Source organism: Mesoplodon bidens (assembly GCF_964165515.1).
Source record: "Mesoplodon bidens genome assembly, chromosome: 17".
NCBI classification, from domain to species: domain Eukaryota; kingdom Metazoa; phylum Chordata; class Mammalia; order Artiodactyla; family Ziphiidae; genus Mesoplodon; species Mesoplodon bidens.
Genome location: NC_138174.1, coordinates 76219189 through 76242518, shown reverse-complemented (window position 1 = coordinate 76242518; position 23330 = coordinate 76219189).

The following is a 23330-nucleotide window of genomic DNA, read 5'->3' as shown; positions in this document are numbered from 1 at the left end:
GCAGCTACGGGGACTCAGGAGGCCGAGGTCATCCAGCAGAGGGTCACCACGGGCGGTGCAGCTGTGACGTCATCGAAAACGACCACAAGCCCACAGTCGGCAGAAGGGCCCAGGAATGCGCGCCCACAGCATTATTACAGGGGTCACTGGGCCACGCACAACGATGTACATAGGAAGGGTCATAACCTTGCCTTTTACAGGGGCTTCTCGGGTTGAAAAGTGCCCCATGGTCCAGCTCGCAGGTGGAATAACCATTACCTGCTGAATCTCACCCTCCCGCCCTTCACCGGGCACTGGCTGGGCCCCTCCGGGGCGGGCTCTGCCCCAGGCCCTGGGCAGTTTGGGGTCAACCGCACAGGCCTGGATACTGGGCCCGGTGCACGCGTGGGGGGCCAGGTGCTGGGCAGGGGGCACACAGGTGAACGTGGCAGGACGTGCAGGTCAGACGGGTTGGGGGGGGCACCTCCGGCTGTGCGGAGACGTCGCTGGAGGGAGGGGCTGACGCACAGCTGCCCTCCCACCCCCGGCTGGAGATGCCCCAGGGGACGCGACCGGCCAGCAGGGATGCAGTCCTTCCCGGGAGGTCCAGGAGGTGCGGGCAGTCAGGACTGGATGAGCGCGCTGTGCCGGCAGAGGCATCGTCTGGGGGAGGAGGGAGGAAAGGCGCCCAGTTTGCTTTATTCTGTAGCCTCCGGAGGCCCACCAGAGGCATTCGATACCACATGGACATTTACTTCTTTATTGCCTCATTCAGCAAGGGACTCGAGGCGGCTTGAAAGGAACCACAAATCTGAGAAGATTAAAGAAGTCGTGAAGGAGTCGGGGGAGGGGAAAGCCGTAAGCCTGAGCGGATTAGCGCCCAGGGGGTGTTCCTGGGAGGGAGGAGGGTGGGCTCTGGGTTTCCTGGAGGAGCAGCGCTCCTCACGAGACAGCGACGGCTTATTCGAGGGAAGTCTTGAATTCTCAGGCCAGGGAAGGGTTCACGGACCCTCCTGAGGAAGACCTCTGTGACATGGGGGAGGAAAGTAGTTGCTTATTTGGATTTTTGCTTGTAAGTAATTAATCATTTGTTTAAAAAGTGTAAAAATCCAGGGTCCTTCCTTGTGCTGGGTCAATCTAAGAGGGATGGTGATACTTTCGTGACACAGTACTTAGCGTGACCCTGACACCCACTCGAACCCTCAATGCCCGGCGAAGTCTGAGTCTGAGTCGAACTCCAAGGGCACGAGGATAAACTCTTAGGGTTCCATTCACGATGACCTACCCTGCAGGGCTGAAGCAAGTTTCCGCCTGTGAGTGAGGGTGTTTCGGCTCGAGTGACATGGGGGATGGCTGTGGGCAGTGGCGGGTTCAAATCGGGCATGCGAGACAGAGGAGAACACGGGGGGCACACGTGCAGGTGCGGAGGCAGCTGGGCAGGGCGCCCTTTTGCTCTTTGCACGAAAGCTCCTTACGTTCCAGCAGGGGCCCTGCGCCCGCGCCCAAGGATGAGAAGCTCGGGAGGAAGACGGCGGCTCCAGAGATGGGCTTGAGGGTCACTGGCACAGAGGGAGGAGTGGAAGACAGGACGTGGACCGAGAGAGTGGGAAACAGTAGGCGGAGCGAGACGGGGCGGAGAAGCACGGGCGTGGACCCAGGACGACAGCCCCGCAAGGCACGTGATAAAGCATGCAGGAGACGCAGGAAGAAAACCTAACGTACCAGAGAAATCGACAACGGTAGGCTTGGGTGGGGGGATAACCTGTAAGGTGAGGGCAGAAATGTGTCCACTGAGCTCAGCAAAAATCAGATAGGATGTGTAAACCATTTTGCCCAACAGGAGGCTCCCAGAGGGGTTTATTTCTTAAAGTTTAGTCATTAAAAAATGGAAACATATAAAAAAGAAAAATAGCCTATCATCCCAACCATATAAAAATAATTCATACACGTGACACGGAAATGCAAACATTACAGAAAAATACAGAGTAGACAGTAAAAATCCCTCACAGCCACCCTAATTCCCCACAGATTCCTAGTTCTCCCAACAACTAATTATCGATAGTTTCTTGTGTTCTCTTTCAGAAGAAAATAAAAGGGTAATGGCAGTCTCTTTATTCTTTTATCCTTCCATCCATTCACCCATCATCCATCCATCTATCCGTTCATCTACAGCATCACTCTCTCTTCTCATCTCTCAATTCATCAATACACCTGTGTACACCCACCCACCCATCCTTCCATCCACCCATCCATCCATCAATGCCAGGCTTACTTTTAATAAATGATCAAGGAGTTTTTAAGGTTTCAAGAAAGGGTCACAGTCAGAGAGTTGGTCACTCTTTCACAGGCCTGTCCTCCACCTTATTTATTCTGAGCTCCGCCTTCTCCAACAAGACAAAATCTCAGTAGCAAATACACACGGATCAGCTTCTCAACTCTCCTCCCTCACTATGTTTTAAGAGTTAAGACTCTGTTGGCTGGGACTGGGATTACTCCTCAAGGCATTTTAGATTGAAGGTAGCTTTATGAAAAATCATGAGTAGAATTTCTAGTTGGCAAACCTGTATTTGTGTGGAATCCTCAAATGCATGAAAACAGGACCCTGCAGCTTCCCTGGCTGTGAGACTTTCACCTGAGCACAGGTGGTAACGTCAGGGTGAGTCCTGACTTTTTAGATCCAAACCTTGTGGGGCTCCACAAGTCAGGGCGGTTGTGTTCTGTGGGGGAGCCACGGCACACACACCTGAGCGTAGACACAAACTGGCCAACAGGAGGAAGGGTAGGAGGCCATTTGAACACGTTTCGGTTTCTGCAAAGTAAGTGGACGAGTATCAGCTGGGTTGAGACCCAGGTGCAGGTCTAGATTTTATGGGGCCTAAACTTCTGGCGTTTGGGGGTCCTCTTTCAGAGAGACGTAAACAATCGCAGACATAAAATTATAAATTGAAAGTTGGTCCAGCGCCTCAGAAGGGCCTTTGGAAGTGAGGGGCCCGAACCTCACGTTCCCATAGCTTCGAGTGTGTCAGCCTCGGCCAGGGCCTGAGCCCGACGCTCAGACATCACGGGTTGTTGTAGGTTACAGAAGGGCTCCTCGACTGGGGTCTATGTTCCCCAGGCGATGTTTGCCATCCCCTGGAGATTGTTTTGTTTGTCCCAACTGGGGGGCCAAAGGGGTGCTACGGGAATCCAGTGGGTAGAGGCCAGGGATGCTGCTAAACGTCCCATAATGCACAGGACAGCCCCCAGAACAAGGGGGTATCTGACCCCAAATGTCAATAGTGTCGAGACTGAGAAGGCCCGAGCTTCGCTGGAGATTTGCTTCTACGGAACACCGAGCCGCTTCACCCTCCGGGGCTCGCAACTTCGCTGATGGGCTGCATCCGCAGACTCAGCGCCATCAGATGGATGAAAACACTGGGCTGTGCTGGTCGGTACCGCCCCCAACCGGACGGCAGGCCCCACTGGATCGCTCCCTCCCGGAGCTCTTAGACCCGCGCTGGCTCGACAGTATGACCGGCTCAGGGCGTTGTCTGCACCTCAGTACAGTCGTGTGCGTCCTGTGCGCTCAGCTACCAAGTAACATGTACATCCGCTGCCTCCACACTAAATTAATATATTTTAATGCTTATACCCATAAATCATTCACTTCAAAATCCTCATCTTTTATGAATAAGTTCATCATTTTCATTCACATTTTGTCACAAAAATGAGGAGTTTCGCTTTTCGAAAATTCCATCCTCCACTTGTCTTTTATGTGTGGCAAGAGAGTAAACCAGCAGATTAGCTTTTCTTTCATCACAGCCGAGGAGGACGAGCTAGAACGTAACACAATCAAAACAAATTGCTTAGGAAAATAATTCCTTTATTTAAAGGAATTACCAATAAGCAGGCGGCTTTCATAGGAAACAAAAACTGTCACGGAGCTAGCCAGGGTCGGGGAACGCCGAGTCTGAATTATACTCTCTTCTGCACACTGTTCCAAATTATAGCAATACTCACATCTTGTGAATGACTTTGAAAGTGGGGTAAGATAAACACCATGGAAAAACAGGCTGCTCCTAACGTCACTTTACAAGTGTGGCACCAAAAGAAAACCATCTCTGCCTCGTGTCTGATGGCCAGCACTTCCTCAGCAGATGCAGTGTGACGTGGCCAAGCGTGGCCATGGGCCACGTGTACCCACTGACACCACTTCTCAGGGAGTATTTTCCCCCAGGCGGTGTACACTTATTTTCTGAAAAAACGATCAGACTGGCCAGTTGTTAAAAAGGTAGTTTTTGGGCCTCCCTGGTGGCGCAGTGGTTGAGAGTCCGCCTGCCTTTGCAGGGGACACAGGTTCGTGCCCCGGTCCGGGAAGATCCCCCATGCCGCGGGGCAGCTGGGCCCGTGAGCCATGGCCGCTGAGCCTGCGCGTCCGGAGCCTGGGCTCCGCAACGGGAGAGGCCACAACAGTGAGAGGCCTGCGTACCGCAAAAAAAAAAAAAAAAAAAAAAAAAAAAAAAGAAGGTTTTCATCGTCTAAGCATTCTTGAATGAAATGTTCTCATCTTGCGTGTACAACAGCACGTGTAAGCACTACTGCAAAGTAAAGGACATCCAAGTGGTGCTTTGACGAATTTAGAATATCTGATGCAAATTGAGATTTCATGTAATTTTTTTTTTTTTTTACAAAAAACCCCATTTGAAAATAAATGAAAGCAAAAGCTTGAAACTAATTTATCTGTTTGCTGTCTTTAGATCATTTCTACTGTATGAATAAAGCAAAGAGGTAAATTAAAGTTATCCCAGGATATTACTGGTAAGAGGTTAAAGTATGTTCTAATGGGCAGATTAATTCTGCGGGGAAATAACATTAAATCTTTCTGAAGCCTTGAAATGTCTCAAAAACATTCTTACTACTTTCTTGCAACAGATGGAGTCATCTGGCTAGCTAATCTGGCATCTTAAATAACTTTGCACTTACGGCCCGTCAATTTGATCTTCCAAGGTTAACTGATTATTTCAACAAGAACTCTTGCCAGAAAAGATCTGAGTGCTTACATCTTTTCATTAATTCATGATGTTTGGTGAGAAGGTGAAAAATAAGAAGGGGCGGCTTGATTTAACGCTTTCATTACTGGGTCTCCAAAGGAAGCGCAGGTCTGGGGCACAGCTTTCCTGGGTCAAACTGCGGCTCTATTTACAGAAACAAAACAAATTAGCACCGCTTCCTCCCTCCCCGAGTCTGGGTTTCTGGAGGACGGGTGTGTGTGTGCTCGCTCGTAACCCAAGTGGCTGGTTTCACCTGGACTCTGCCTGCAGCACCGACCGCTGGCGCTGGCCACGCTGCCCGGGGCTCCTGGCGAGGACTCGCTCTAGCAGTAATCAGGGATTCGTCACTGACATCTTTCTTTCCAGAGGCCCAGCCAGGACAGAGGATCACCCCGTCACACAAATGGTGCCACGACCCATCGGCTGAACCGCAGAACCTGGCTGGACGTCAGGGTTTCTTTTTCATGGGCATTAAAATTTTGCAGGCATTCATGCTTCTTAGCAAGAGAAAAAGCAGCCCCAAACCCTCCTAGGCTGAGAAAGAACGTGCGTTTATCTGAACCGCCGCCGTGGCACTGCAATTCTGTTTCTGAACACGACCAGTTTGCATCCCCAGTGCCCAGAGGGCCTGGAGATCCGGGGCTCCTTCTCTGGCCTTTCCCAGACCTCCGCCAGGTACACGGCCACGGACTTCACTCCACCTTGTCCTCTTTTCCCACTCGGGCTTAAAGAGAACCGGCAAACCCACCTTTTTTTTTTTTTTCCTTTTCTTTTTTTGGCGGCACCGCACGGCTTGCGGGATCTTGGTTCCCCGACCAGGGATCGGACTCGTGCCCCCTGCAGTGGAAGCGTGGAGTCTTAGCCGCTGGACCGCCAGGGAAGTCCTAAGTCCACCCTTTTCTGCTCATGGTTTGGGGCCTGCAGCCTTCTCTCCGTCCTCCGCTCGCCCCATGACGGCTCACTGCAGGGTGTGGGGGGGGATCCCGCTTCCCAGGGGGGCTGGCACCGCCACAGTGCCAGGGGCAGGAGGCGGGGCTGGAGCTGTGGGGTGTCTGCACAGGCGCCTTCAGGCTGGCAGGGCCGATCTGCCCTCCCTCCCCGCTTCCAAATGGAATTGGAATTGGAAGGAGAAGGCCACAGCTTTATTTACATAACACAAGAGATATAACGATCAACAAGCATTAATCATGATCATTACCCAAATCATACAAAATGGCGCTGCTGACCGCCTCTGCAGCACGTCCGTTACTTTCTGTTCCCTTTCTTTCCCTCTTGGAAAGAGGGGAAAACGACAAAATCATCAGGGCCATCTGGGGTCCCCCCAATTGAAACGCGTGTAAATTAAACACACGCGAAGCGCTCGCTATGTGGGAAATGAGTGCAGAAAACACGGAGGCCCGAGCATCACTGTGCTCGCCCGCCGAGACCTGACAGGTATTAGTGCCCTCGGGAGAATGATTTAAGCCCGGTAGGGATCCCCGGTGTCCGGGAATGTCAGGGGACTGTGATTAGACAAGTTTAATTAGGACCTACCCTGCTGCTCCTAACAAGCGTTTAATTAACTTCGAGGCAGGGTAATTAGCTCTCGATGGAGGCTGATTTCCTTCCTCACCTTCTGTTGACACTTGTCCTGCCCCGAGGCGCCCCGCAGGCTGACAGTGTAATGGATAGCGACGTCAGGAAGCCGAAGATCAGGGCTGAGTCTAAAAAAAAGCCCAGCCCAGCGATGAAGATAAAAGCCTCATGAACAACAACGTCAGTCTGGGTCCTGGGAGTCACAGGAGGCCGAGGAGCCCACAGGCAGAGGGAGGTGCCTTTCAGGAGGGGAGGGAACCGTCCCAGAAGCAAGGCCAGCCCGCCCTCCGTCCCTGCCCGGCCCACCCTCCGGCGAGGCTCAGAGCTTGGGTTCCACCTTCTCGTCCCCAATGGATGCCCCATAGAGGCTCTGGCCTGATGCCCGCCTGCCGTGGTGATGCAAAGAACCAGAGGGCTTTGCCCGGACGCCGGCAACCCTAGCACCTCCTGCCGTTCTCCGAGACCTGCATTTCCAAACTCCCGGCCGTGGACTTGCTCGTTAGTCCTCTGAGATCTCCGTTAAAAATAACGGACTCCCTACGGCAATGCAACCGCCAAGCCTGGGGGCTGGAGGGGTTGAACACGCCCCCCCCCCCCCGGTAATTACATGAAAGGCTTAATACCCACGTCCAGCTTCAGAAGCACATGGGCTGCACAAGGGAATCGTCTCACGTCTGCACACCCATGTGCCCAGCAGCAAACCCACTCCAGCCAAAAGGTGGAAGCAGCCCATGTCCATCAACAGATGATGGATGAGCACAATGTGGTCCACGCATACAACGGGGTATCACTCAGCCTTAGAAAGGAAGGAGACCCTGACACCTGCTACAACACGGGTGAACCTCGAGGACAGTAACTTTCAATGGAATAAGCCCGTTGCAGAAGGACAAACACGACCTGAGTCCACTTATATGAGCGACCGAGAGTCGTCAAATTCATAGAGACAAAAAGTGGATGGCGGGTCCCAGGCGCTGGGGAATTAGTGTTGAGTGGATGCAGAGTTTCAGTCTGGGAGGATGAAAAGGTTCTGGAGATGGTGCTGATGGCTGCACAGTAGTTGACCCTTGACCCACATGGGGGATTGGGGCGCCAACCTCTGCACGGTAGAAAATCCCAGTATAATCCCAGTATAAATCCGTGGACACGGCTCCTCCATATACGGGCTCCACATCTGCAGATTCAACCCAACCCCGAGCACGTGGGGCTGTAGCGTCTACTTTTGAAAAAAATCTGCAGATAAGTGGACACATACAGCTTAAACCCACGTTGTTCAAGAGTCCACTATAATGTTGATGTACTTGATGTCACTGAATCATACACTTAAAAATGGTTACCTACACGTTTTATGTTATGCATATTTTACTGCAAAATAAAAAGGGAATTGGTTCTTAATTGTTTGCAGTCTGGGCCCAGTGGCTTGAGGGTTTTCTGTTACTTTCTTCCAGAAAAGGCTCAGATGTCCTCCAGACCAAGGCCAGACCTTCCTGAGTTGTAGAAAGGCTTGGATCTGAAGCCCTACCTTTCAGGACTTGATATGTTGATTGTTACAGGTTATCATGGGACGAGGGATCTGTCTGGAAATCTTGGGGGTGTGTCTGGGCCACTGGTCCCTTAAGGCAAGACACACATGTTGTGTCATCCAGAGCCCACGAGGGCCTTGGAGAAGGAAGCAGCACCTTGGTTCTGCCCACCCATGCACCCAGCCCCAGTCACCCCCAGTTGCTTATTCTGAGCCGACCAAGCCAGAGGCACACAGGCAGGGCTGCACTCACTGGTTGGTGTCCCTGCTGTGCCAGGGCTGAGAACTGTCGGCACAGCCCTGGACGCTCTAGTGAGCAGACAGGCAGGTTTCCGTTCTACTGGAGGGAGAGCTCGATGGGCATGATACAGAATGACAGATGGTGAGAACGGCTACACCGGAAAACCAGGCAGGGAAGCCTGGGGGTGTGTGTTCCAATCTAACTGGAGGTCATCAGAAAGGCCCCCCTGAGACGATGCTGTCGGGCCTGGTGGGCATCTGGGAAACGGTGCTGCGGGCAGAGGGAGAGGCAGGTGCAAAGGCCCTGAAGTCGGGACCTTGCCCAAAGCGAAAGAAGCAGGAATCAGAACTCGGCCGCAGGTATCTCTGCTCCTGCTCTCACAGCACCGGGAGCCCCGTGACACCGAGCCACACACACTCAAGCACAGGGGTAACTGTCAGCCTCCCTTCCACCCCTCCTTAATCTCCCTGGGAGGCGGCGGGGAGTTTTCTATCAGCAGCGCTTTCTTCTTTAGGACAAGATTTTGATCCTGAATCACACGCAGAGCTCCCTGAGGATGCATTTGGTCTTGTCAGTCAGTTTCACTGTAGTGAGAAAGACAGAAAGAATCAAGGACCTTTTCCGAAAGTGCAGGACAATGACACGTGCATTGATCCTCAGGAAGCAGGGTGAAATGTTCTTGAATTGCCTGAGCCATAATCATGTGCGTTTCCACGAACAAGTTATTTCTTAATTGTTTCTGTAAGAGCATTATTAATTTTTTAAACTGACCCGGAAACAGAAACAGTTAAATTGTGAGCTCCTTCAGGGCCGGTGACCTGGAGACGATGACACCAGGTGCCATCCAGGTGGCAGCGCGTGGGCACGCTCACCTGGGCAGTGGAGCCGCCTTCTGCTCCTGTGTGACCAGCCCCCATAACTGCCACCTCAGCCGTCCCTCCCCAGGCTGCAAAGCGACACCCACAGTCAAACCTTAAGAACCGGGGCTCACACACTTGAAAATTATGACCACGTGCTTCTTGGAGAAAGAGTCAAACCGCAGAAAAACAAAACAAAGCACGAAAAAAAAGCCCCCGAGTGGTTTCGGGCCCTCACTGCCGTGCTGGCTTCTCCTCCTGCCCGGGGCTCCCATTTCTTCCCGCCTCCCCCCCCACCAATGTTACCTCTCACACAGCCTGTCCCCTCCCCTGCTTTGGTTTTCGTCTTGGAGCTCCCGTCCTGGTCTCTATTATGGGTTTATATTCCCCGTGGGAGGGCAGGGTGTCTGCTTTGCTTACCGTTTCATCTGCTCATCCAGACATGCGATCAATAGCTATTAAACGAGTAAAGAATGAGTAACTCCCCACAATGGCATCAGGGATTTGAAAACAGGAACAAATCAAGACTAGGAACATCCTCCGTGTGTCCCGCGAACGTTCCAGCGGGAACTGACGTTGGGAGGAATGACCCCGAGTACTGGAAATACTCAGTTTAATTGATGAATTGACCGCACATGGAGTGTCCTAATTCCGTCCCACAGTCACAAGCTCTTGTAAAACGGGAGCCACGAAGAGGTGGAACAGGTCAGGCGGCCTTCAGTGCCCCTGTCTGTCTGGACCCTGGTCTGCGTCAGTCCCGAAGCCCCCGTCCCAGGGCGGGTGCCCACCCCGCGCTGCTGAGCGCGCCAGGTCCTCGGTTTCCCAGGAGGAGGGCTTGCCTTTGCACGGGTGGGCGGGACGGGAGGCTCGTGGGGACCAGAGGGGCAGGTACCCCGGCTTTGCAGCCTTCTTCTCATGAGCGGGGCGTTGGGGGCCACAGAACCCTGTCCTGCCTTCTTCTTGGTGAAAGAGGCATTGAAAGAGGAAGAACCCCCAAGAGAACTACGCAGAGAAATGTGGCTGATTCCCTGCGAAAATGCAGTTTCCCTTGAGGGCATGTGCAGTTCAAACTCATAGGTCACGTGGCTGTTCGTCCAGGCCCCTCCGGCCCATTCACGCTATTCACCTCCAGAATCCCTCGGAGCTTCTGAAGCTCTTCCAGGGCGCTTGCCAAGCTGGGTGCCCCAATGCCGCTGCCCTCTGGGCCCCTCTCTGCCCGCACAGCTGGCCAGACTCCACTGGGCTGGGAGCCAGCCTGGGGGGCAACCAGGAGCCCCCCACTAGCCCACGCCCACGGCCCCGCCCTCTCCGGGGACTCAGGCTCCACCCCCTGCCCCGCCCGAGGGCAGAGCTCACCGGCCCCTGGAGGTGGGGAGGGGCCTTCGGGCGGCGCCTCGCCCTCTCTCCGCTCCTCCTCGGTTCCCTCCTCTGTTCCCTCGCTTCCACTCGCTCTCGCCCCTCCCGCTCCCCCTCCTTCCACATCGTGGCAGGAAAGATGGATCTTCCCGGAACAGCGATCCTGGCGCGTCGCTTCCTTGCTCTGTGGTCCTCAGTGGCTGCCCTGGATCCAAGACCAAGTCCGCGCCGCTCCAGGCTGGGTCCCCCGCAAGGCCGATCCAGGGACAGGCTGAGTGCAGGCATCAGTGGGGAGGTGACCCAGGGGACGCAGAGCAGGCAGCGGAGGGCACCGTGGGGAAGAGAAGGGAGCCGGCTCTGTGTCCGTGAGCTCGGGGGCTTGGTCCTCGGGGGCCCTCGGGAGGTGGCTGGGTCCCCTCAGAGCTGTCCCAGCTGAAGGCTGAGCGGGTAGCGGTGCTCGTCCCCTGTGTACGGGGGATCGGCTGGGGTGTTGGCCTGCTCTGAGTAGTGGACACCGGCTTGCTGCCAGAGAAAGCCCTGGGCAGAGTTCCGGGGGCTTGTTGAGGAAAGCCTGGGCCGGTGAGGAGGCCGGTGAACCTCGTCCCTCTACCTGGGCGTTGGAGGCCCTCCACCCCTCTGCCCTCCAGACCACTCTCATTGCCAGTCTTCCTGACCCTCTCTGAAGGTCGCCAAGCTTTGATCAGGACGCTCCCCTTTCTAGGAAAGGCTCTTCACGCCTGGGGACTGACTCAGCCCTGTAAGATGCGGCTCCCGTGTTGCCTTTCCCTGTAAACCTGGGTGTCATCCCTCAGGCTGACTCATCAGCCTCCCTGGTGACCTCACGGCTCACACCGCCTCACGGGCTGCCTCCTGGCTCCGCCGCCACGCCTCTCGTTCCTGCCGTGCCTGGTCCCCCAGCGCCCCAACTGCTCCAGTTACAGACAAGCCTGCTCATCACCAGGCTCTCAGTCCGGGAATGTAACAGCCTTGCACCACAGGGACCGATAACTTAGCTCCTACTGCAGAATTTATGACATGCGGATGTGGGCAGATGACAATTTATACACACGTGTTCCTTTCAGATTTTTTAAAATCCCATTTTAAATGCATAAGGAGGAGCTTACTCTTTAAAGAAAAGTGGTGAAAAACATTTATATATTGAAAGGTATAACCACTCCTCTCCCCCACTGAACTTTTTTGCAAATTTGGATTTCTGAATTCCAGGCTTATTTGAAGCAGATACATTTGCATGTCACCCGAGAAGGGCTGGCCAGTGGGACACGGTGCAATGTTTTCCAATAAAATGCAATTATTATGACTGCCACGCAGAAAATATTGGAATAATGCAGGCTCGAGGGGCTGCTGTTCCTTTTGCAGCGTCGGAAAGAATCTTTAGCAACAGTGGTTTGTGATGTAACACTGCCTTGTTCTCAACCCAGTACGTTAGAAACACTCAGCCGTGCAGTTTGAAAAAGCAGAGGCAACATTATAATTGTTCGTGTCCGAGGAGAAGCAGCGATGTTCTCATGGTGGAACGCTGACCGTGGCTGTGCTAACCGCCCCCATTCACACCTCTTCTCAACAAGAACGTGGAGGACGGACTGAAGTGGAAAACCAGAGCCACGGAAAGCGGCCACAAAGCGATTTCCAGAAGACTGTTTCCAATAAAGCCTACCCTTGCCGAGGCTGTTGATGGCCAAGGAGCCGAGGGCCGGTCAGGACCCCACGCCCGCCCCACTAGACGGCCGCCCCGGCTGGCCCTGTCTACCTTACTTGGGGTCAGGTGAAGAGAGTGGCTACAGACAGAGTTAAATCTGCCCGGGCTTGGAGGGTCTGCGAATTGACTCAAGTAAACCAGAAAGATGTGAACAGTTTCATCCCTCTAACACATACGCACTCAACCACAAAACAGCAACCTGCGATACGGAAAACCTTTTAAACGCCAGCTAGTCCTCAAACATGTATGTCACCCCGACAGCGCTCTGCGCTGTGATGCACTTGGATGGTTCCTTGCTGCTAGATGGTCTAGAGCTGTCCAGGGACCCAAGGTGAGGAGGTCAGGTGGTTTCCAACCTGGGTTCTCAGAGATGCTCCAAGGATTGGGGTTGTGCAGGCGGACAGCTGTCTCCCCGCCCCTGCACTGTTATCTGTTTTACATGTTGGGCTTCAAAGTGTGATCTCCCTTGAAATCCCTGATCTATCCAACTCCTCTTACTTAAAATAAATTTTATTGAAGTATAGTTAATTTACAATGCTGTGTTACTTTCAAGTGTACAGCAAAGTGATTCAGTTATATATATATATATATATATATATATATATATATATATATATATATATATTTCTCCTTTTTCAGATTCTTTTCCATTATAGGTTATTACAAGATATTGACTATAGTTCCCTGTGCTATATACAGTAGTTTACCTATTTTATATATAGTAGTGTGTAAAAACTCCTCTTATTTTTAAAGATAATAAAAGCAAGACAAAAGGCTCATGTGGCTTGATGAGGGTCACCTCTGTCCTCCAGATGGCGGGCAGCACAGGTGTGTTACCTTGCTTGGGCTGCCGCAACAGAACACCACAAACAGGGCCGATTAAAACAAAAGGAATTTATTAGCTCTCAGCCTGGAGGCGGAAGTCCTAGGTCACGGCGTCGGCAGACTGGTTCTCTCCGAGGAGGGTCTGCTCCAGGCCTCCCCGCGGCTCCTGGTGCTTCCCGAAGGTCCTGTAGATCCTTGTAGAAGCATCACCTGTCTCTGCCTCTATCCATAGCCGGCGTTCTCCCTGTGTGCAACTGTGTCCAAACTTCCTCTTTCTGTGAGGGCTCCACGCATGACGGACTAGGATTAGGATTTATAAGGACACCCCATCATAATGCACTGAGGGATGACCTCACCTTGACCACCTGCTGTCACTCGATTCCAAAGAAGGTCACCTTCCCAAGTCCCCTGGGGGTGAGCACTTCCACACCTACACAGGGATACGATTCAGCTGCCCACAACCGCAGGCTTGAACACAGGTCTCCCGCCTCCCAGGGGACCTGTTTCCATTCCCCAGAGGACAGCTTCCAAGAGGCTACAGGTTTGCAAATTATTTCAAAATAAGAACGGACGGTGACTGCAGTTTCACTTTCGATACTCTTCGGTTTCTCCAGATTCTCTCCTCTTGAAACGCCAAGATGCCCAGAGCCCTGCAGATCCCTGGGCTGATGGGGAGCTGGGTGGGGGGGCACCCCACAGCCCGGAGGAGTGGGCGGTGTGGTGGCACTCACGCCCTCTGCAGCGTCATCAGAGATGGTCGTGAAGCCAGCCGTGGAGGGGACCCTGGAGGAAGCTCCCTGTGACATGCAGGTGGAAGGACAGGGACAACGGCAGAAATCAGTGCCAGGGTTTGGCCCCAGCTGTCCCCGGGCGGTGCTGGCTGAGGGCAGGGGAGACCTCGGCGTTGGCAGCCGTGGCGCAGGCAGACCTCCCGCGTTTGCTGTAATGAGGTCACTTCCATCCTCTCTCGCTTCGTCTTCTCTGAGACTCACAGACTGTTCTGAAAACTGCCCGACCCTCTCACACTTACCTAAACTGAGCGATGATAATACGGGACATCCGCGGCGTACTGGGCACTTGTTGAATCTGCTCGTGAATGAAGCTGTCTCAGGATCCGACTCATGCATGTGATCGCCTTCTCTAGGTTCTGCCTTTTGAAATCCTGGCAATTTTGTCACATTTACCCTCACATCAGACCATTAAAAAAGGGTAAAATCTCGTCTGAAGTGAGCTGGGTTAGAAACAGACCCTGCAGTCGTTACTGTGAGGCTTGTGGCCCTCGTGAAGGAAGAAGATGACGCTGGGAATATACAAAGGAAAAAAAGAAGAGATGGGAAAACTCTTTTCTAAATTGCTGAACATGTCCCATGTTTCGTAGGGGCCTTAGTTGTAGGTTTCCTGGTGGTAACTGGACTCCTCCTCAACTGAGGACCCGGCGGGGCTGGCCGTGGGGAGGGAGGCTTGCTGCCATGCACCTCCGTCCTGTGCCCAGTTTTCCTTTCATGCATCTTCCTTAGTCTGCAGCCAGGATTCTCTGAGAAATAAGTAGCTCTGATTATTTTTTTAAAAGAAAATGCAAATACATACGATGGTGCGCACATGGCCCACATACACGGGAACAGCCTCTAATCCTTACTCCATTCGACGCTCCGGTGCGCTGGGTACAACCAGTAAAGGCAGATGGAACTCTGAGCAGGTCCTGCAAATATGCTTCTGCGAGGTGAGCGAGCAGACCCACACCCCAGAGAGTAGCGGGCAGAATAAAGGGGAAGAGATTCTTCATCAGTCCCAGAGATGGGGGGCTGTTGAGGTGAAGACAGGCATCATGGTCCGTGGGCTGAGTCTACTCACTGGCCAGGCTGCACACACACCACATGTCAATAAACCCCATATGCACTTTGGTGACTCGTACGTTGGTAGGTTGACTTATAATAAAAAAGATGATGCTAGGGCACTATGGGATTTATTTTAGGGAAGCAAGCTGCCTTCTGTTATTTTTTTCAATGGCACAGTGCAAATATGGCTGCCCCCAGGGAGGGGCTGGTGGCTAGGGCAGACTGGGAGAAGACATTTTTTTTTGGTCCCCAAAGATATGTTTTTTTAAATTCAAAAATAGTTGATTTTCAATGTTGTGTTGGTTTCAGGTGTACAGCAAAGTGATTCAGTTTTGTTCACACACACACACACACACACACACACACATATATATATATATATATATATACTTTTTCAGATTCTTTTCCATTATAGGTTATTATAAGATTTTGAACATAGTTCCCTGAGCTATACAGTAGATCCTTGTTGATTATCTATTTCATATATAGTAGTGTGTATACGTTAATCGCAAACTCCTAATTTATCCCCCTCCCCCTTTCCCCTTCGGTAACCATTAGTTTGTTCTCTTTGTCTGCGAGTCTATTTCTGTATTGTAAATAAGTTCGTGTCCTATTTTAGATTCCACATGTAAGGAGCATCATATGGTATTTGTCTTTCTCTGTCTGACTCACTTCACTTAGTATGAGCGTCTCTAGGTCCATCCAGAATATTCCACGCTCGGCAGCCAGGCAGCCCTCGCTGGCTCAGTGGAGCAGGGCCACGAAGACCACCACAGAAGCTGAAACCAGGAAAAGCGATCCTCAAAATCAACTGGGGGCAACTGCACGTGCTCAGTGACCTTTAAAAATTCTTGTCAAACCATTAAAAACTCTCTTACCGTCAGTTATCAATATACAGGAAATGAAAAACAGTAACAGTTTTCTAATACTTAACTAATATTTATTTCGTGTGCTGTAATTTAAAACAACAGAAACACTGAGAATTTAAAGCGTTTCATTCCTTTGTGAAACTTTTATCAAGAGTAGTTGGGACGGTGCTTGCCTTTTCCTCGCTGTATAATTTCAGATCATGGTGAGCACACTGTCCCCTGCCTTGGAGAACTGTTATGCTCCTAACAAAGTTTGCTTCCAGCACTTTGTTCTCTGCACTGTCCATGCCACGAGGTGCCCCTGGGGTTCCCCGCCGTGAAGCGTTTTGCTGGCGTCGTTTCCTCCGGGGCAACGTGCTCCTTTCCGTCACAACCCCTTTCCTCACTCGTGTCCGTGAGCCGCGTCACTCCGTTCCCGCGGCCGCGCGTCCCACGTGCCCCAAGCAGCGCAGTGTCCACGTCCCCACGGGGCTGCTGTCCCCTAAGGCCCTGTTTACGCTCAGTCTGAATTTCACTTCCATCCTCACCGCTGGAGAGCTCTGCGCCGCTCCCCCATCTCCGCGGGCCAATTCCCTCTTTGAATTTTCCGTTTTTGGAAAACGGCCCGTGGGTTTCTCACTGGGGGACCAGGAAGCGCCACGGCTGCCCCCCTCCCCCGCCGTCTGTGCATGAGGGAGGGGAGGGCACAGACTGGGAGGAAGCGCCGCGGCTGTCATCTGTCACTGCCCACGCGGAACCAGCCGTGAAGTACGCACTTCACAGTTAACACACCACCGAGACCGAAACTTGAGCCTTGCAGTGGAGGGGTGTTCTCTCACCAAGTTGAGGAAACTGAATTCGCACTGATGAGAGCTGGACAGAGGACGGGCTGTAGAGGCCCAGAGATTACACAGAACGTGTGTGTGTGTGTGTGTGTGTGTGTGTGTGTGTGTGTGTGTGTGTGTGTGTGTGTGTGTGTGTGTGTGTGTGTGTGTGTGTGTGTGTGTGTGTGTGTGTGTGTGTGTGTGTGTGTGTGTGTGTGTGTGTGTGTGTGTGTGTGTGGAGAGAAAGAAGAGAGGAAAAGAGAAACAGAATTAATGTACTTCCTGGGGGGGCCATTGTTGTGACTTTCTCTTTTTCACCGGGTATATGTCTGCCTGTTTTTTCCCCCTGGGCAACAAGCATATACTAGTTCTACAATCAGAAAGAAATCCTATTAATAAACATGTATATGATAAATTATTTTGCGAAGATTTGCATCAATCCTTGAAAGAAAAAGAGAGCTCAGGGTTAGCTCTCAGCTACCTGATCATCCAAAGAAGCAACACAGCCGTCTGTGGCTCTGAAGCCGTCTGTGGCTCTGAAGCCGTCTGTGGCTCTGAAGCCGTTTGAGCTGACAGAAGAGACCGTGTGTGTGCGTGTGTGCGCGCTCGAGGCAGCATGGCGTGTGCACCGTGTGTCCAGAAGCTTCGAGAACGCAGGGGCTGTGTCCCTCGACCCCGCCACCGGATTACCACCCGCAGTTCTGACCACAGCCCCAGACCATCTGTACTGCCATCCACTTAATATGTGTCTTCAACTTCAAACTGGGTCACTTTTTTGTATTTAGTTAAGACATGATACTCCTGAAATCACAGGTATGACTGTTAGTTTGGATTTTTTTCCTTGTACAGAGTAGAATAAATATATGACCATTAAAATAAGCCCGTTCCTTTCGGTTCCAGCTAAAATCCCCGCCAGGGTGGGAAATACATGCTGACCCCGTGGGTAGCACAGAAGTGAGGGCGGGTAGCAGGTGGGGTGTGCTCAGGCCAGGTACGCCCCAGCGACGTGGGCTACGGGCACGCGGGTCCCAGACGAGCCAGGCCCTCCTGGGCCCACGGCCCTGAGGCCCCCACAGGGCAGTAAACCCTAATGAACGGAAATGCCTGGAAAAATGGTGTATCTGGGGTAGATTTTAGGCTTTTTTCCTGATCAATACAGTTAACCCAAATATGAATTTTGGTTTTGAGAAATGCTATTAGAAGTCTTTGTGAAATGTGTGGGAATATTTTTCTGCCTCTGTGAGTATAGAAAAGGATACACCATTTGATCTTCCTTGGCCGATTCTGGATTTTGCAATTCTGTGAGTCACTGTCCTGGATGTTAATTCTCATTATCAAATGCTACAAATGCCTGTATATCTGTATATATGTATAAAATGAGTGTATATATATATGAGGTAGAAGATACTGCTATATTTTCCTTTATACTTAGAAAAAGTAAATGCCTGGTGTCTGCAATGGATGTGGTGGCTGGGTGTTGTTTTAAAATCTTGCTGCTCCAAGTGCGGCCTGGCCCAGCAGTGCGGGTGTCGCCTGGGATCTCGTGAGAAATGCAGAGTCCCAGGCCCTCCCCAGGCCCGCCGAAGCGGCACTTGCATCATGACATCCCCGGGCGTCCTGCACGGACACTCCAGTTTGAAAAGCTCTCCTGTGAAATACACTAGAAAACAATTGTAATGGGAGAAGGAAGATGAAACACAACCGCGAAATATGAATAAGTGTAGGAGCTGGACGAAAGGTATGTGAGCTTCACTGTACTGTTCCCTCTGCAAATTGTGATGCATAAATCCACACCAGCACCTCACTCGCTTCCTACTGATCTATCACTGCTAAAAGTCAAGTTCCCCGATAAAAAAATCAATCCTTTTCCCCATCTAAAATTACAGTTTTTTCAGGCATATCATTCTGGTTAACCCAAATTTTATTGTGCATTAAACCTAATACACCTGGGAAATACTCACTGAAATGACTGGGGATGGAGGATGTCAAAAAAAAAAAAGAGAGAGAACAAATACAACCCACTTTAAAAATGAATAATAAGGTCTGGCATTGTGAATTGTAAAAAGCATGTGAAAGGGCTTTCCTCTTATTTCCTTATTTAGCAAATATCTCTATAGCACTTACTGTGTGCAAGGTCCTTCCTAAGGGATTTGTAGATATGAATCCATCTAATTCATTTGGGCTCCACAAGGACCCCATGAGGGAGGCACCTTACAAACGTGCAGGATTCCTGGGCCTGCTTCCAGGGGCGCTCGCCTGACCTTGCACAGGGCCCTGGGCCTGGGAGCCCGCAGCCCAGGAGGAGCCACGCGGCCGGAGAGGGGCCTCCCTTGGCCCCCCAGGGCGGGTCGGGAGCTAATGTCAGAGATTCGGGGGTGATTGCTCCACAGACCGAGCCGGGCCAGCCCTGGTCACCGGCCAACATGCTGACTCGGGGCGTCCAGTTAAATCCGCCAAACACACAGCTCAGGGAAAGTGAGCTGCAATTGGTGGAATTAAGGAAAGTTTAGAAAGTACTTCTCGCCACTCCTTCTCCTCCCTCTCGTCCCCAGAGAAGAGGCCAAGACGGGCTAGAGCTGGCGACTGGGGAGCCCAGCCTGCCTCGCTTGTCTGTAAGGCTCAGGGCTGAAGCAGCGCCCATTTCCACGACACGCAGACACTGAGCTCAGCTCGGGAGCCAAGGGGACCGTAGTGGGTCTGATGAGGTCCCAAGATGGCGAGGGGCAGGTTGGGACACACCCAGCACAGCTGGGCAGTCACATTATGTTCACTGTTAACACTCCTTCTCACTGTCACTCCTAGGCGTTCACGCTACAGACACCCTACGTGCGTGCTGCCCTCGGAGGATGTTCACTGCGGCGTTGTTTGCAAAAACTGGAAATGACTCGTTGCAAAAAAAAGTTGGAAGTAACTCAAATGTCCCTCAGCAACACACTGGTTAAAAAATAAATGACAAACCCATTGGTAAGAGGAAATATGTGCACCTTGGGAGCCCTCGGCTTGGGGGCTGACACTGACCTGGGGCTGCTGGCAGGGGCTGGGTCTCCTGCTGGGTGCTGAGACCACCCAGCCCGAGCCTTTCCTGAGACGGCCCCATCTCTGCTCCTAGGGTGACGGCCCAGCTCTTCACCGCCCCGGCAGTGAGTGGTCTCTGGGCGAGCGCTTTCCTTGGCTGCGGGGAGGAAAGCCCACCCTCCGTGGATGTGGAGGCTGGAAGGGACCAGCCCAGCAGCTGGTCCATGACGGGGGCACCTCGACCAGAGGCTTTGACCGCAAGACGTTTCTCTCCTCTGAGCTCCGCGCTGCTTCCCAGGGGATAGGCCATAGCCTAAGGCACCGGTTTAAAACTGGAACCAGATGCTGTAATCTAGGAATATTTTCCCTATATTTTGTTTACATGGAACTTTAAGAGAAATCAATAAGAAAGAAAGTGAAAACACAAATAAAACCCGTTCTGAGTCTTAAGAAGCAGCATATGGCAAGTAGGTAGATGTTTCAAAAAACAAAGCACCCCAAGGGTGATATTCCTGTGCAAGGGACAGGAGCGGAAACAGCATTTCCTACAAAGCACGCTTCTTGGGACACCAGGTGATGATTCCAGAAGAAATAAACCTGAGTGTGAGCTTGTTACCCCTGGGTTGGGATTTGGATGGTGCCGCCTTGAAACATTATACTACAATCAAATGTAGCAAATTCTATAACCAGCGGTTTCAAATTGTGCATTCCAACTTGATATATTCTACACAAATGAAAGGATCTGATTTGGGGCTTTGAAATCAGCCGCCTGCCTTCTGTTTGCCGCACAATGCCATCTGACTTCTTAAAAGGCTCAGTGCCTCTTTCCCTCGCGCACCTGCTTAGCTGCAGAAGTGTCAGCACGTCCTCTCAGACGGTTCTGTGTGATGCGGGAGCTGCGATCAGCTGACAGCAGCAGGGGAAGCGAGGTGCCCACGGGCCCTGCGGCGCCAGAGATCATGGGACCCAACGGCCCCGGGGCCTCGGCACCGCCGCCGAGGGAAGACCTGTTCCCCACGCTCCCCTGACCCACCTGGGAGCCCAAGGCCAGGGACGTTGAGAGCAGACGCTGCAGGTGGAGCAGCTGTTCCTGACCGACAGGAGGGCCTGGATCCCTCCCAGGACCTAAGGTTCCTCCTGTGTCTGCAAAGGGGGAATTCGCATGTGACGTCAGCGTCACAGAGAGCGGAGCAGATGGCTCACGTGATCAGACAGTATCGTGAAGTGCCGGTCAGACCACCAGTCTGTGTGACCTCGGGAAAGTTGCCTGAGTTCTCTGACCCTCCACGCCCCCAGCATGGGTTGCCCACAGCACTTCCTTCCTAGGGTTGTGAAGGTTGCACCATGAAATACATGTCCAGTTGAGGCAGGAGATAGAGAGGCCCCAGGCTGGGCAGCCTCAACGGGTCTCCTGCTGACACTTCGAGGTAAGGTACCAGCATCGGGCCCTGATTAGGTGAAAGACAGAGTGACCGCAACTTCCTCATTCCCGTGGTCCCGGCGAGTCCCCGCCCGACGCATGCGCGGAAGAGGCCCTTAGTCTAGGGGAGGGACCAAAGGAGGGAGGGAACGCCAGCCCATAATACGTCCTGCCAACCTCCCAGACACCTCGGCACTGGAATCCATCTTGGCTGAGAGGTGCTCACACCCACCAGGAAGGACCCTGAGTCAGACCAGATACGGGCACAAGAGAGATGAGTGGCCAGAGACAACCTGGAAAACCGGCCCCGTGTAAGCAACCTAAGCCGCCCCTACTGCGCACAGCTCACGCGGACTCCGCGTTCTCCCACACGTACGTCACTTCTAAGAAGCGCTGTCTCTATTTCACAGTCTCGGTCTTTCTACTGAACTCTTTCTCCAAAGAAGACAAGGACCGAGGTCCTTCTTCCAGCCGTTCCACCGCCAGAACCAGGCTGCTCGGAACAGTGCCTGGCTCAAAGGTTAGCTGCTGCCGTTAGGACCACTGTCCCCCGTTATCATCAGCGGCATCTTTCCTTAAGAGGTTCTATGTGTTAGAGACCTCAGCCTTAGTCCAAATCCTTCTTTATCTCCTGTCTTCGTGAAGGTTGATTGACTAAGTATTTTAATCTGCACTGTCTAGTACATGCTGGGTGCTCAGAAATATTTGTTAAATGCTGAACGAATGAGCAAGCGTGCGTGCCTGAGAATACAGTACAAATAAAGGTTACATTCTCGAAGCACAAGGCTGTACACCTTAGCGACCCAGGGAGGCTTAAGCGACAGCTGATTTGATGGGAGGTGATGGCTCTTGGGTCTCCCCACCGTTCTCCGGGGTGGGAACAGCCCTGCCGAGTGAACTGCAGGGGATGGACTGGAGCCATGGAGGCCTGGTGACACCGCAGACCCCGGGTCCACCTCACGCCAGAGGTGTGAGCACGTCTGCAGGGGTAATCGTGGAAATGGGACGCTGACATTTCAATGTTAGTAAAGGAGCAGTATTTGTGATTTTAGGAGTATTATCACAAATCACTTGCTTCCAAAATAACATTTTTGAATGCTTTCTCTGCCCCTTTCCAAAAATGTAGACAATATAAAACAGTACTTGTGATTCCCTAATAGGGGGTCACATCTGTCTCCTGCTGACCCCCGCTTCCAGAAATACTGCTTATTTTTATGCTTATTTTGAATTCTGGCAGAATGTCTTTGAGTTCAAGAGAACCTTGCCTGCGTGAGCTAAAGTACAGAGCCATTGGATGACTTCTATTCCAGAATGAAATGTGACGGAAGTATAACTATTTCCTCTCCTGTAGCTGTGATAGTTACATAAAAGGATTTATGTTTAAAAGTATTATCCCCCAAGTGTAAATCTTTGCCACGGAGGAAAGTTCCCAGGCCTGGAGTGGGTCGTGGAAATCTTCAATGTGTGCGCTCGTGAGGAAAGGTCGTATCTGACTTTAAAAGTCTTTCCTGTGTCACAGGCCCTGAGTCAATATGCGGTGGGTGGGATCCATTGAATTGATCCCATGTCCAGGGATCCCTGGCAGCTGTTTTGTAAATCAGCTTCTGGGGAGGAAGGCGGCTTTACAGAGATGCCGTCTCCTTCCCTTCCCCATGAGTGGTGGCCACGCTGCTCTTTCTAGATTAGAAGCTGCCACTGGGGGGCAGTGACAATGGCAAGGGGGCACCCCAACCCCAGTGGCAGTAGCTTGGCCGCTACATGGAGAGCTCAGACCCAGATCCTAGCGCTGCCCCGAGGCCAGCGGGGCTCTGTCTGGGGGCCGCTACGATCTGTCCGTAAGATTCCGGGAGAGGAGGCTCCATCCAGGTCCGCAGAGCAGCTTCGCCAGGCGCTTGTTAGAAATGCACATTCTCGGGCCACACCCCCGACCCACTGAATCAGAGACTATGGTGGCCCAGCCCAGCCGCTGTGTTTCAACGAGTCCTGCAGGGAAAAAAAATCTCATGCACGCTCAGGTGTGCGTACTTTCATTCATCTCCTTTCAGTGAGGAAAGCTTTCCTTTTGTTTCACTTAAATAATTATGTGGAGGAGAGGGGCTGGGGTCGCCGGGGGAAGGTCCCCCCGACCCTCACCCCAGTAAAGCCTGCTCTGGGCTGCCGGCTGGGTCTGCCTGTCTTCTCTCAGCCGTGCCTCTACCTGCCTTCCTCTGTGGGTCACATGCAAGACACAGGTGGTGCTGGTTTTTCCTGATCTTTCTATGCAACCCACAGGGGAGGACTCAAATCTTT